Raw genomic sequence first — 13,651 nt, 5'->3', positions numbered from 1 at the left:
ACTGAGAGCGCATCTGGGTGAAAATATGGCTGAGCCACCTGAGGTTTGCAAATTGTCGTATGTGGTCAAGTCCCCTTCCCCTCGTAAGATGATTGCGGCTCTCTACAAGAGGGCAATGGCTCATAGGGTGTATAAATATACGGCTGCCAGACTAGCTTGGCAAAGAGATTTGAACACCCAACTGGACGATGCTAAGTGGTCCTATTGTTGCATGAATATTAGAAGGATATCACTACATGGCAGGCACCGGCTGGTGCAATTTAAATACCTTAATAGAGTATATTATACCCCAGACAGACTACATAGATATGGGTTGCGAGACACTGCTGAATGTGAAAGATGTCATGTGGAGGTTGCGTACTTTATTATGCACTTGGCTTGGATGTGCCCAGGTGTATACTCCTTTTGGAGGCTGTGTTTGCTGAGCTGGGTAGGGTTGTGGAAATGGAACTCACAGTGGAACCACTGATGGCTCTCCTAGGCTACACTAAGCCCCTTCCAAAGGCTTTCCGCAGACTGGTGGACATGGGAATACTTATTGCAAAGAAGAGAGTAGCAATGTGTTGGTTGAGGGGCCCTACCCCCACATTACAGCAGTGGTCCAGGGATATGCTCTATTGCTCCACGCAATCTGAGCTCTACAGTGAGCTGCTGCCGCCTAGGAGTAGACCTACAAAATTCTGGGGCCTATATACAGGTTATTTGGCAGGCGAGAGGAGCCTGGACGAGTCTGGGGTTGTAGTAGTGTTAGACGCTTCTGGCGCTACTGAGCCGGCTGGCATTGGCTGATACGTGGGCTGGGGTTGGCGCGCGGAGCGGGAGGACTGGGAGGATGGATTTTACTCGTCATGTGGACTTTGCAAGGGTATGGTTGGGTGATGTGTAATGATGTACCCTCACTTTGGGTCTGCTGCAGGTTCTCCTCAATGGTCTTTGCTGAACTGTACACCAAAGTATATGAAGTATAACGCCGCCTGCCCTCTGACGGGATGTTGCTATTATGGCTGTGTTAATTTAATAGTATCAATGATGAACACTGCAAGTGGTTTTGTCCGGGGCTAATGATTTGGTAGGTGCCTTTATCTGCTGTTGTATTTTTCTTTTTTTTAATATACTGAATAAAGCAATTAATTAAAAAAAAATGTTTAAATAATCATTGTACATAATGTCATTATATGTAAATAGTCATTGCAAAGGACAGCAACGAAATAGAAATGTATGGTTTAGAACACATCTTAAGATGACCCCCACGAAAAATGCACAAAAGAGATGGCGTGTTTTCCCTCCTTGCTTTTCATGACATGAAGGAACTGCTTTACCCTTTCTATGGCGATGAACTTTATTGGTTGGTTTAAAATTAACAGGAATTATTTACCTCCCCGACATTGACAAAGGCGTGTAGCTGAAACGCGTCTGTCGGGTGTTTTTGTTTGCGGAATAAAATTGTAAGAATACATATCCTCTGGTGTGCGCCTCAACTTTGATCCATGAGAGGGATTGTCGAAAAGGAATACGTTTCGCATTTCACCAACGCGGAGGATTTATGCACCCGTGCCATGAGAGAAGTGGCTGGTGAACATATGGAAAGATTAGAAAACGTGCTGCTGGCTCAGTCACAGAGCTCACTCTACAGGATTGTGCAGACTCCAGCTGGAGAAGACAAGCCGGTAAGAGCAGCAGGCAAAGCGGAGCCGCGAGAAGTAAGAAACCGGGCGCAGTGGGTCGGAGGACGCGTGGTGTTCGGCGGAACCTTCTCTGGTAAGCGAAGCAGCTGTCTCTATTGTTTGTAATGTTTCTACACATTTGAGAGTGACAGGCACGCTGGGGGATGAATTTACAAAGGATTGAAAAGCCACAAAATAGGAGGACGAAGGAGAGGTCAAAAGGCATGTTTTCCAAACGAGAGAGGGAGGAGGCAGCAGACAGTCTTTTTATAAAAGGAACTAAAAAAGCAAACACCGAGGCACAAAGCGGCGCGGGTGCGCAGACTAAAACAAGCAATTTGAGAGCTCTTTATGCCAAATTAAAGAAAACTTATGAGAAAGAAATGAGAAAGTGGTGGGAAGCCACCTCTCTACAGCGATATCTGGATGCCAAACGAATTCCAAGGGACTTAAGGATCTACACAACCCCTGCATATGAGAAGCCAGACCCACAGCTTCTACAGGAGTGGGCAGAATACACGCATGAGGGTGCAAGTGGAATGGTGAAGATATTAGTGAAATACGCGTGGAGTGACAGACGGAAATAACTCGAGGAAATCAAAAGTATTAAGGCGGAGATCGCACTGGAGAAAGACAACAAGCTGAAAGAGGAGCTACATGATTGGATGCAGAAACGCCTTACGGATTACGAAAGCATTATTAAACATCGCAAACAAACAAAGTACCTCTGTGACGAGGAGGATTACGAGTCAGGAAACATACTAACCTTTGCGAAGAAGTTTGAGGGCCCAAGGAAGCTATTGCTACAACAAAAGACACAGGACGCGTCCTCCAGAGAAACATCAGAATCAGAGTTGTCAGAAGGAGAACAGACAGCACGGAGAGAGAAAGAAGTGATTCTCACTTATTTTCAAGAATACCAACTGCTAAGACAAGCAAAACAGAGACCGGCTTCGAGAACACACCCACCACCGAAAGGAAGAGGAAACAGAGACAAGAAGGGGCAGGAAAGGGAAAAAACGCAACATCAGAGTACATGGTGACAAGGAGTAAGCGGGGGGGAAGAGAAAGTAATGGACAAGCAAACAATCGTAAATTTGACTAAAAGAAAGTTGACAATTGAAGAAGAGAAGGTATTAGAATTAGGACTTTCATTCTACCCCACTGCACAATTTGATTACGCCAATGTGCGTATTGACCATTATAAATATATTAGGAAAATGAAACTAAAGAAAATGCATCTCCTGCACTCCGGAAATCCACAAGCTACAACAGGGGGAGCTCAGGCAGGAGAGGAGGTTACCACAGGCATAGACATTTAAACAGTCCAGATACTAAGGGAACTGGAATATGAAAGTACAATGCTCAGCCAAACCGACATAGTTAAAACATTGGAAGAGACAGGGATAACACAAGTTGGCGCCTCCAGTAATATCAAACAAAAATCAAAATTTATTCCACAAACTGCTTATGACACTATAGACACCTTCCACGATTTGGTGATTAGCGACCTGAAAAGATTGCAAGCAAGGGGCCCCGATCTGAACAAAGAGAATATTACAAAAAATGAAGCAAAAACTATAATGAGTTTGAAGAATGATGATGACCTGGTCATAAACCCCTTGGATAAGGGTGGAAATGTTGTTTGAATGGATAGGAAACTAGACCAGAGAGAAGCATGTAGACAGCTTTCGAATACGGAGTGTTACAGGACTGTCACAAGACCAGTGTATGAAAGAAGTATAATGGAATTCCACGAAATATAAACAAATGGCATAGAAAAAGAATATTGAAGGATATGGACTACAAATACACTCCCACTTTCAATCAATTACGAAAGTGCATAAGTGTACCAAAAACCCACTCGGGAGACCCACTGTTTCTTCACTGAACAGTCGATTGGAGAATACATCCACTTGCATCAACTGCTTTTTAAACCCACTGGTCCGAGATTTAAGTTCCTACATAAAGGACACTAAGGACTTCCTGCGGATTGTGTCTGGAATTGTATGGGAGACTGATATGTTGCTTGTAACACTGGATGTTACAAGCTTATATACAAGTATACAGCATGACAAGGGACTGAGAGCCATTGAGTTCTTTTTGAAGAAACTTGATGCCAAATACTATGAGCATAACTTAATACTAATGGAATTCACCTCATTCTGTCTCAGAAATAACATTTTCCTTTTTGCAGGTGAGCTCAACCACCAGAAACAGGGAACCGTGATGGGCACGTGCTTCACCTCCAGCTATGCGAACTTGTTCGTGGGCTGGTGGGAGAAGCACATGGTCTGGGCGGGGGAGAATGAAAAGTGGTTGGACAACATTGTGTTGTGGGCGCGCTACATAGATGATCTCTTCATTATTTGGAAGGGATCACAAGCGCAGGCTGAAATCTATGTAGCGGCCCTCAGCAACAATGATTGCAATTTGACATTCACAGAATGTATCAGTGAGACTCAGGTATCATACCTGGATCTATCATTATACATTGAGGAAGGAAACATACAGACTTCACTGTACCGGAAACCAATGGCTGGAAACAGCACGCTACATGCAGGCAGTTTCCATCCGGACAGTGTGATCAAAGGGATCCCGTATGGGGAACTTGTCAGACTAAGACAAAACTGCACTACAGACAAGGAATTTCAAAAGGCTAACAATGAGTCATTCCGGAGACTAAGGGCCATATGTAGGTAACTTGGAAATACCGATTCCTAAATACCGAATTTTACTGATTCGGTATTTAGAAATCGGTATTACCTATGTACGTAAAAATTTGTCATTTTTACTGAATCAGCAAAAATCTGTAAATATTTACCGATTCCACAATACCGATCAGTATATCCGAATCGGTAAATACCGAATCGGAAAATACCGAATTGGATATTCAAAACAACAGTAATTAAGGAATCAGCCAATCCTGTGCAACCACCACCCCTCTCAACCAGGAAGTGGCCACACCCAGGCAGGTGCACACAATCAGAACCTTCTGGAGTGGCTGGGAGTGCAGAGGAGAGCAACAGAGCCACTGCCTGAACTTTACCTGCAAATCTTGCACAATGGCCAGCCAGGACACAGAAAGAGTAGGAGGTAAGAGGAAGAGGAAACTGAAAGTCAGTCAAAAGTAACTGCAGGTCCTTGTGGAGGAGGTAGTAAAACAGCATACAAAGTTGTTTGGAAAGCAGTCCCTGCAAGTGGCTGAATTGGAAAAAAGAAAAATCTGGCTTAGAATCCAATCACAGGTGAAAGCCGTTGGAGTGACCCCCCGGGACATTGAAGTGCTCATGAAGCGGTGGTAGGATAAGTGCCTCAGTGACATAATATCGAATAAACAAATATAGAATTACCAAAATATCGAGGAAAAATATAGAATGCAAAAATATCGAATTCCTATCTCCAAACAGGTACAAACATATTGAATCAAAAATATTGTTTTAAAAAATATAGTTAGTCAAAATATCACATTTTTTAAAATGTCTTAAAAGTAATATAAAATTAATGAAATAATAAATATAATAAACTAAAACATACTTAAAAATACTTAAATAACTTTAAAATTATTAAATAATTAATTTAAGTTATAAAAAAACCATACAATTTTATTTTTTAATACATATATATATTAACATAATATTAATAAAAAATATACAATATTTCTACCGTAGGATAACGGGAGGGTAACATTTACTATTACCACTCCAGTGAGTGCAACAGTAGGGAAAACGTTGGATAGCGTAGGGGTAAAAATTACTATTCCCACTCCAGTGATGGCAACAGTAGGGAAAGTGTTGGATAGCATAGGGGTAAACATTACTATTCCCACTCCAGAGAGTGCAACAGTAGGGAAAGGGTTGGATAGCGGGAGGGTAAAAATTACTATTCCCACTCCAGTGAGTGCAACAGAAGGGAAAGCATTGGATAGCGAGAAGGTAAAAATTACTATACCCACTTCAGTGTGTGCAACAGTAGGGAAAGCGTTGGATAGCGGGAGGGTAAAAATGACTATTCCCATCCAGGGAGTGCAACAGTAGGGAAAGCTTTGGATAGCGGGAGGGTAAAAATTACAATTCCCACTCCAGAGAGTGCAACAGTAGGGAAAGCGTTGGATGGCGTAGGGGTAAAAATTACTATTCCCACTCCAGAGAGTGCAACAGTAGGGAAAGCGTTGGATAGCGGGAGGGTAAAAATTACTATTCCCACTCCAGTGAGTGCAACAGTAGGAAAAGCATTGGATAATGGGAGGGTAAAAATTACTATTCCCACTCCAGAGAGTGCAACAGTAGGGAAAGCATTGGATAGCGGGAGGGTAAAAATTACTATTCCCACTCCAGAAAGTGCAACAGCAGGGAAAGCGTTGGATAGCGTAGGGGTCAAAATTACTATTCCCACTCCAGAGAGTGCAACAGTAGGGAAAGCGTTGGATAGCATAGGGGTAAAAATTACTATTCCCACTCCAGAGAGTGCAACAGTAGGGAAAGCATTGGATAGCGGGAGGGTAAAAATTACTATTCCCACTCCAGAAAGTGCAACAGCAGGGAAAGCGTTGGATAGCGTAGGGGTCAAAATTAACCCTGGGCGTAGTTCGCGGAGCCGCACTCCGCGGAGCTACGCGAAGACGCAGTTGCACTCCGCGACCTTCGCGTAGCTCCGCGGACATGCGTAGTAGCTTGCTAGACCCGTTCGCGCGCCGTTTTTCATCTTCGGGAGCGCGGTGCGCGTGTTCGGGGCGCTGCCTGCATGCTCGAGATAGCTAGCGCGCTAAGTTACTCAAGAGGTTTGTCCCGCCCGCTTGCGTTCCCTTATTTCCAAAGTGCGTGATCGCGTCAAATATCGCGCGAACTTACCCCCGGCGCACGCGATAATGTTATTCAGCGCGCGAGAACTACGCTACGCACCGGATCGCGGAGTAATCGACAGCTTCGCGTTCTCCGTAGAACGCGGAGTTGCCAAAACTCCGCAAGCTCCGCGAACGGAGCGTAGTTCTTCGCCCAGGGTTAGTCAAAATTACTATTCCCACTCCAGAGAGTGCAACAGTAGGGAAAGCGTTGGGTAGCATAGGGGTAAAAATTACTCTACCCAATCTAGTGAATTTAACAGTAGGGAAAGTAATGATTTAATATATTAATAAAAATTAATTAAATATCAATGCCATTAAAACATTAATTAAAATGAATTACCAATCAATTTATTATTATGTATTAATTAATCAATTATAAATACAATTAAATATTAGTTATTAAAATTAATTACCTATTCATAATTATTTAATGACTAATTTTCAATAACAACATTTTTTTAATAATAACAATTAATACCAATTATTAGTTAATTAACAGTAAATTAATTATCAATACACATACATTATTTTTAAGATGTAATTAATTACAATTAAATTACTTACCACCCTCTTCCCGTATAAACCCACAATCCGCTATAGTAAAATAAATTAATACAATTATCGTAATTATCAATTAATACATTAATACAAATTAATTACCAATTAATAAAAATTAATTACCAATTAATTAACAATAAATAAAAAATCAATACCAATAAATAAATAAAAATGATTTACTTAATTACAATTAAATTACTTTCCACCCTTTTCCCCTATAAACCCGCTACAGAACTAAAACGCAAAATTAAAATAATAATAATTAGTCATTTCTAAAAATTAATATTTAATCTAATATAATTAAATTACTTCCCACCCATTTCCCCAATAAACCCACAACCCGCTCCAGAATTAAATTACACAAAAATGAAATACTTTATTTTATTTATTTATTTATTTTATTGTTGTCATTTATAGAGCGCGAACGAATACCCGCAGGCGTCTCGGCGCTAACCATTCACATACTTGAAGTTGGTGTTGAAACTAGTGAGGGAATGGATGAGTCTTATTGGTCGAACAGCCATGTCTTTAGATGTTTGCAGAACTGAAGAAGTGAAGGGCTCGTCCTGATGTTTTGAGGAAGAGTGCTCCATAATTTGGGTGCTGCCACTAGAAAGCGGCGATCACCCCAAGACAATGTTTTGGATCGTGGGATCACTAATTGGTTTAGGGTGGAGGAACGAAGCTGTCTACAAGGTGTGTAGGGTTTCAGTTGATCCTTCAGAAAGTGAGGTCCTTGATTGTTAAGTGCCTTGTACACTATACATAGTGATTTAAACTTTATTCTGTTTCGGATCGTCAGCCAGTGCTTTTCCTTAATGATTTCGGATATGGCCTCAAATTTGAGCGTTCCAGAGAGCAGACGTGCTGCGGCATTCTGTATTGACTGTAACTTCATCGTGACCCTGACCTGTATAAGAATTGGCTTGGTAGTTTGGTTTGCCCTGTTCCCATCATGCACTGGGACAGGAACAGACTAATTTGCATATAGCCAGGTTCTGAGCTGGGATGGTGCAGTGAGCTAAAAAACGGTGATGGATTAAAACCATGATCTCTTGACTTGGTAGGAGTATTCTGCATCATTCAGAAACTCTGTCCATCACCACCCCCTTTACCAAAATCGATTTTATCCACACTATGTGTGGGAGGGTATACTCAGACGTGAGTCCCTTGCTCATTGCACCATCAGGATTCAAGCAAGCCGGGCCGACGAAGGCTGTGATGCCAGAAACCGGTCCCCGGAAGCTTGTTTCCTTCCCAGTATAAGAATTGGCTTGGTAGTTTGGTTTGCCCTGTTCCCATCATGCACTGGGACAGGAACAGACTAATTTGCATATAGCCAGGTTCTGAGCTGGGATGGTGCAGTGAGCTAAAAAACGGTGATGGATTAAAACCATGATCTCTTGACTTGGTAGGAGTATTCTGCATCATTCAGAAACTCTGTCCATCACCACCCCCTTTTCCAAAATAATTTTATCCACACTATGTGTGGGAGGGTATACTCAGACGTGAGTCCCTTGTTCGATGCACCATCAGGATTCAAGCAAGCCGGGCCGACGAAGGCTGTGATGGCAGAAACCGGTCCCCGGAAGCTTGTTTCCTTCCCAGTATAAGAATTGGCTTGGTAGTTTGGGTTGCCCTGTTCCCATCATGCACTGGGACAGGAACAGACTAATTTGCATATAGCCAGGTTCTGAGCTGGGATAGTGCAGTGAGCTAAAAAACGGTGATGGATTAAAACCATGATCTCTTGACTTGGTAGGAGTATCCTGCATCATTCAGAAACTCTGTCCATCACCACCCCCTTTTCCAAAATCGATTTTATCCACACTATGTGTGGGAGGGTATACTCAGACGTGAGTCCCTTGTTCGATGCACCATCAGGATTCAAGCAAGCCGGGCCGACGAAGGCTGTGATGCCAGAAACCGGTCCCCGGAAGCTTGTTTCCTTCCCAGTATAAGAATTGGCTTGGTAGTTTGGGTTGCCCTGTTCCCATCATGCACTGGGACAGGAACGGACTAATTTGCATATAGCCAGGTTCTGAGCTGGGATGGTGCAGTGAGCTAAAAAACGATGATGGATTAAAACCATGATCTCTTGACTTGGTAGGAGTATCCTGCATCATTCAGAAACTCTGTCCATCACCACACCCTTTTCCAAAATCGCTGTGGAAGTTGGGTACAGCGAGGACATGACCAGTCAGAGCAGCATTACCCCCCCCTGTAAAAGACCCCCGGTGGAGCAGCAGACGGCATGGGGCTGGCACTGGTTCCACAGCCAGTGATGACAGTCAGATGATGGCATCCAGTACTGTTGTGCGTGGCCGCAGACGCTGATGCAGCCCACACTATCAGAACTAAATTGGGTGAAGTAACCCATGACTTCCTTCCATGGATGTCACAAATTGGACTGCCAAGTTTGGCCGTTTGTGTTGTGGCGTAGTGCCCAGATATTAAAACCACGTCATTACATACAACATCTGGCTGTGTCTCCTTACTTACTTAAAAATAGTTGCATCTGATCTCTGCCCGTCTCTGTCACCTATCTGTTGCTGGCGCAACACCTGCTGCGTTGGGCTCTGGCTGTGCAAATTCATCATTACTGTCCTCAAAATCAGTTAATTCCATTTCTGTACCTTTCGTGTGGCAAGGTTGTGCAGCATAGCACAAGTTGCAATGATTTTGCAGCAGATGATGGGCGTGTACTGATGTGCGCCTCCGCTTTTGTGGAGGCAGCGGAATCTGCTTTTTAATAGTCCAAAGGTGCGCTCCACAATGTACTGTGTTGATTTGTGTGCCACATTGTATCGTCTCTCACTAGGGGTTGATGGGTTTAGGTAGGGAGTGAGGATAAATGACCGCACGGCATATGCGCTATCGCCTAGGTGAGAAAGAGAGTGCCATTAGTTACATACACCTAAACACATTCATTTGCAGTAACTATAAGGGTGTGTCACAGTTATTTACCTAGCAGGTATCCTTCTCCAACTTTTACCGCAGCCAGGCGTGTGTAGATTCCACTGTTCTGGAAGATGTATGAATTGTGGGTGCTCCCAGGAAATTTGTCCACGATGTCAGTGATTATGTTGGCAGCATCGCAGATTACCTGCACATTTATGGAGTAGGTGGACTTTCTGTTCCTGTAGATATACTCAGTGGCTGCAGGTGGGCAGATTGGAATGTGTGTGCCATCAATACATCCAATTACATGCGGGAACTGTGCCATCTGGTAAAAGTCTGTTTTGGTTTTCAGCAGTTCCGCCTGTGTGTTTGGGAAGCTAATGTAGTGATGCATTCTCTGCATCATGGCATCCAGGAACTTTCTGAAGAAACGGGACAGGCAACTCTGAGACACCCCGCCTACCGCAGCTGTCACCCCCTGGTAACTGCCAGATGCAAGTAGATTTAGGCTACAGGGCACCTGCACATGTGGTGGTATGGCGTGTGCCCTTGGTGTTGGGTGCTCCAGGAGTGGGTGCAGGTCCCTTGTCAAGTCCAGGATGGTGTGGGGGTGTAACCTATACTTTTCATGGATCACAGCCTCAGTCTGTTGGAAGAGTGTGATGCGCTGTCTGTAAATGCGCTCCTCCCGTCTCCAGATCCTCACTCCTGCTGCCTGTAGCTGTAGCCTCCTTGCAATCACATAGAAAGCCGCCACAGTGATCACACTGTTGCATTTTGGGATTGCTTATATACACTGTAGCTGATTACCACCTGCTTTCAGTCAGTGTTAATTACTGACTACTAAATACAGAATTTCATGAAATTCGGTATTACCGATTTTTCCTACATCTCTTTACTTGTTTTTACCGTTTCTTATTTACCGATTCTGTAAATAAGGAATTGGTAATTCCGAATCGGTAATTTTGAATTCGGTAATTATGAATCGGTATTTACCGATTCATAATTACAGAATCCTTACCTACATCTCAATTGCCTAAATACTGGTCGGTAACGGTGAAATCTACTGAGTTTTGCAGTTACCGACCGGTATTGGCCCACCTACATATGGCCCTAAGAGAGAGAGGGTACAAGGAGAGGATTTTGAAGGGGGCTGAAAAGAAAGGAGAACAACTGGAAAGAAATAATTTGATAATGGGAGAAAGGGAATCTCAAGACACTGAACCCAAAAATGAGCTGAGAATGATAACGGACTACTCAGCACACTCATCAGAGATTGTCCAAATATTTCGCAGGAATCGGAAGGTGCTTAAGTCAGACCTAGTTATAGGGAAGCATCTACCTGAGACACCACTGATAACATATAGGAGAGGCCCGGCTCTTAAAGACCATCTTGTAAGAAGTCGCTTCACTAAGACTCCAAAGAGAAAAGATGCAGTGACAGGATTTTACCCTTGCATGAGCTGCAAGGCCTGCAGGAATGGTCAAAAGGTAAAATAATTTTCCATTCCAGGCAGAAGAACGAAGAGAAAGACAAACAAACTAATGAACTGCAATACAGAGTTTGCTGTATACTGCCTATCATGTCCTTGCGAGCTCAATTACGTAGGGAGTACTATCCACCCGACAAAGAAGAGGGTGCTTGAGCACATGCGTGCCATCAAGAACCGCGATGTAACATACCCAGTGGCACGTCACTTTCAAGAGCACCACAAGTCTAATGCCAACCTCTTGAAATTCTTCTGTCTGAACCATATCCCAAAGGACGAAAGAGGTGGGGATAGCGTTAAGAAATTGCAAAAACCTGAATCAATATACACAATTGAGACTAAGAGTCCCTCAGGGTTAAACAGCGAGGAAGAACTCTGGGTACACATTTCTTGACATGTTACATAAAATGATTTGGAGATTTGCATGAGGGAGTCCGACTGCGCACTCAGAAAAGGTCCATCGGTGGGAGAGGCAGGAGTGATGTAATTCAAATCAAGGGCAGCCATCGTTACGAATTAGGAAATTTCAAGAAAAGGAACCTAGAAATCAGGAGAATGGACAGCATTCACTTAGGACCATATGCCCATTAAGGGCTAGATTGCTGAAAAACATCTAAAGAGAATGCCCATTCAGGGTAGATCTATATGCAGTGTATAAATGTACAGAGAAGGAATCTGTAAATATGGTAACTGTATAAAGAGTGTAAATACATGCACATTTTGTACAGGCAATAATCATTGTACATAATGTAATTATATGTAAATAGTCGTTGGCAAAGGATAGCAATGAAATAGAAATGTATGATTTAGAACATATCTTAAGATGGCCCCCACAAAAAAATGCACAAATGAGATGGCGTGTTTTCCCTCCTTGCTTTTCATGACATGAATGAACTGCTTTACCCTTTCTATGGTGATGAACTTTATTGTTTGGTTTAAAATGAACAGGAATTGTTTACCTCCCCGACATTGACAAAGGTGTGTAGCCGAAATGCGTCTGTCGGGTGTTTTTGTTTGCGGAATAAAATTGTAAGAATACAAATCCAATGACGTGCGCCTCAACTTTCATCCGTGAGCGGGAGTGTCGAAAAGGAATATATATATATATATTCACTGAAAAAACCATAGGTTATAGACCATATATAGTTAGGAATTAGCATTTATAAAACCTTATTTTACTCACACAAAACCATTGAAATTCGCATATATAGTTAGTTGCACTAACTATATATTTCGCGCACCCGCAATCCACTGCTGATGATGTCACATATTACATCATTCATGACATGGTCAGTGACATCACTGATGACATCTCAAATGACATCACTGATGACATCACTGATAACAACATCCAGTGACTGTATGTTTCTGTAAAGTTTAAATATGTCTTACATATTGAAGAATGATTGGATGTATAAGTGTCTGGATGAAGGATTTAGTAGGTGCATGACTGACTGTATGAGTGAGTGATTAAATGTGTCTCACTGAGTGCATGAGTTAGTGACTAAACTGTCTTAATTTGTGCATCATTTATGTCTGTTGTTCTGTAAACTGCTGCATGTGTTGATCAGTAGCTATATGAGTAACTATATGGGTTATTGATTGGTTGCCCAATTATTTGTATGGGAGACTGAGTGTGTGTGTGGGTGGTTGGGAGGTGTATGACTCTGTGCAAAGATGTGTGAGCAGTTGATTCACTAGATGTATGGGTTCAAAAGTGCATGTGGAAACAGCTGTATGGGCGGTTGACTGTGTGCATGAGTGTATTGGTGAGTGAATGGATATCTCAGTGCTACATGTCAAAGTCAGAACATATGTAAAACACAGTATATGTGAGAGTTGACATATATAAATAACTGTGCATAAGAGCCAGTGAATGTGTGAGTGGCTGTATGGATCATTCTGAAATTGTATCAGGGATTGTATAAGAGAGTAAATATGTGTTAGTATCTGTTTGAATAAGTAAGGTGTGTATAACTGTATAGTTGAGGAAATGGAGGTGTGATTGATTCTTTGCATGACTGACTAGGTGTGTGAGTAACTCCATGGATGAGTGACAGTCTGTGAGTGTCTGTTTACACTGAGTGTATATAAGGTTATATTAGAGTCTGAAGAAGTTCATCGTATTATCACATGAATGATGTCATCAGTGATGTGATCAGTCATGTCAAATGAGATGTCATCAGTGATGTCAT

This window comes from Lissotriton helveticus, chromosome 10 (assembly GCF_964261635.1).
Source record: "Lissotriton helveticus chromosome 10, aLisHel1.1, whole genome shotgun sequence".
Lineage (NCBI taxonomy): Eukaryota > Metazoa > Chordata > Amphibia > Caudata > Salamandridae > Lissotriton > Lissotriton helveticus.
Note: the sequence above shows the minus strand (reverse complement) of the source record.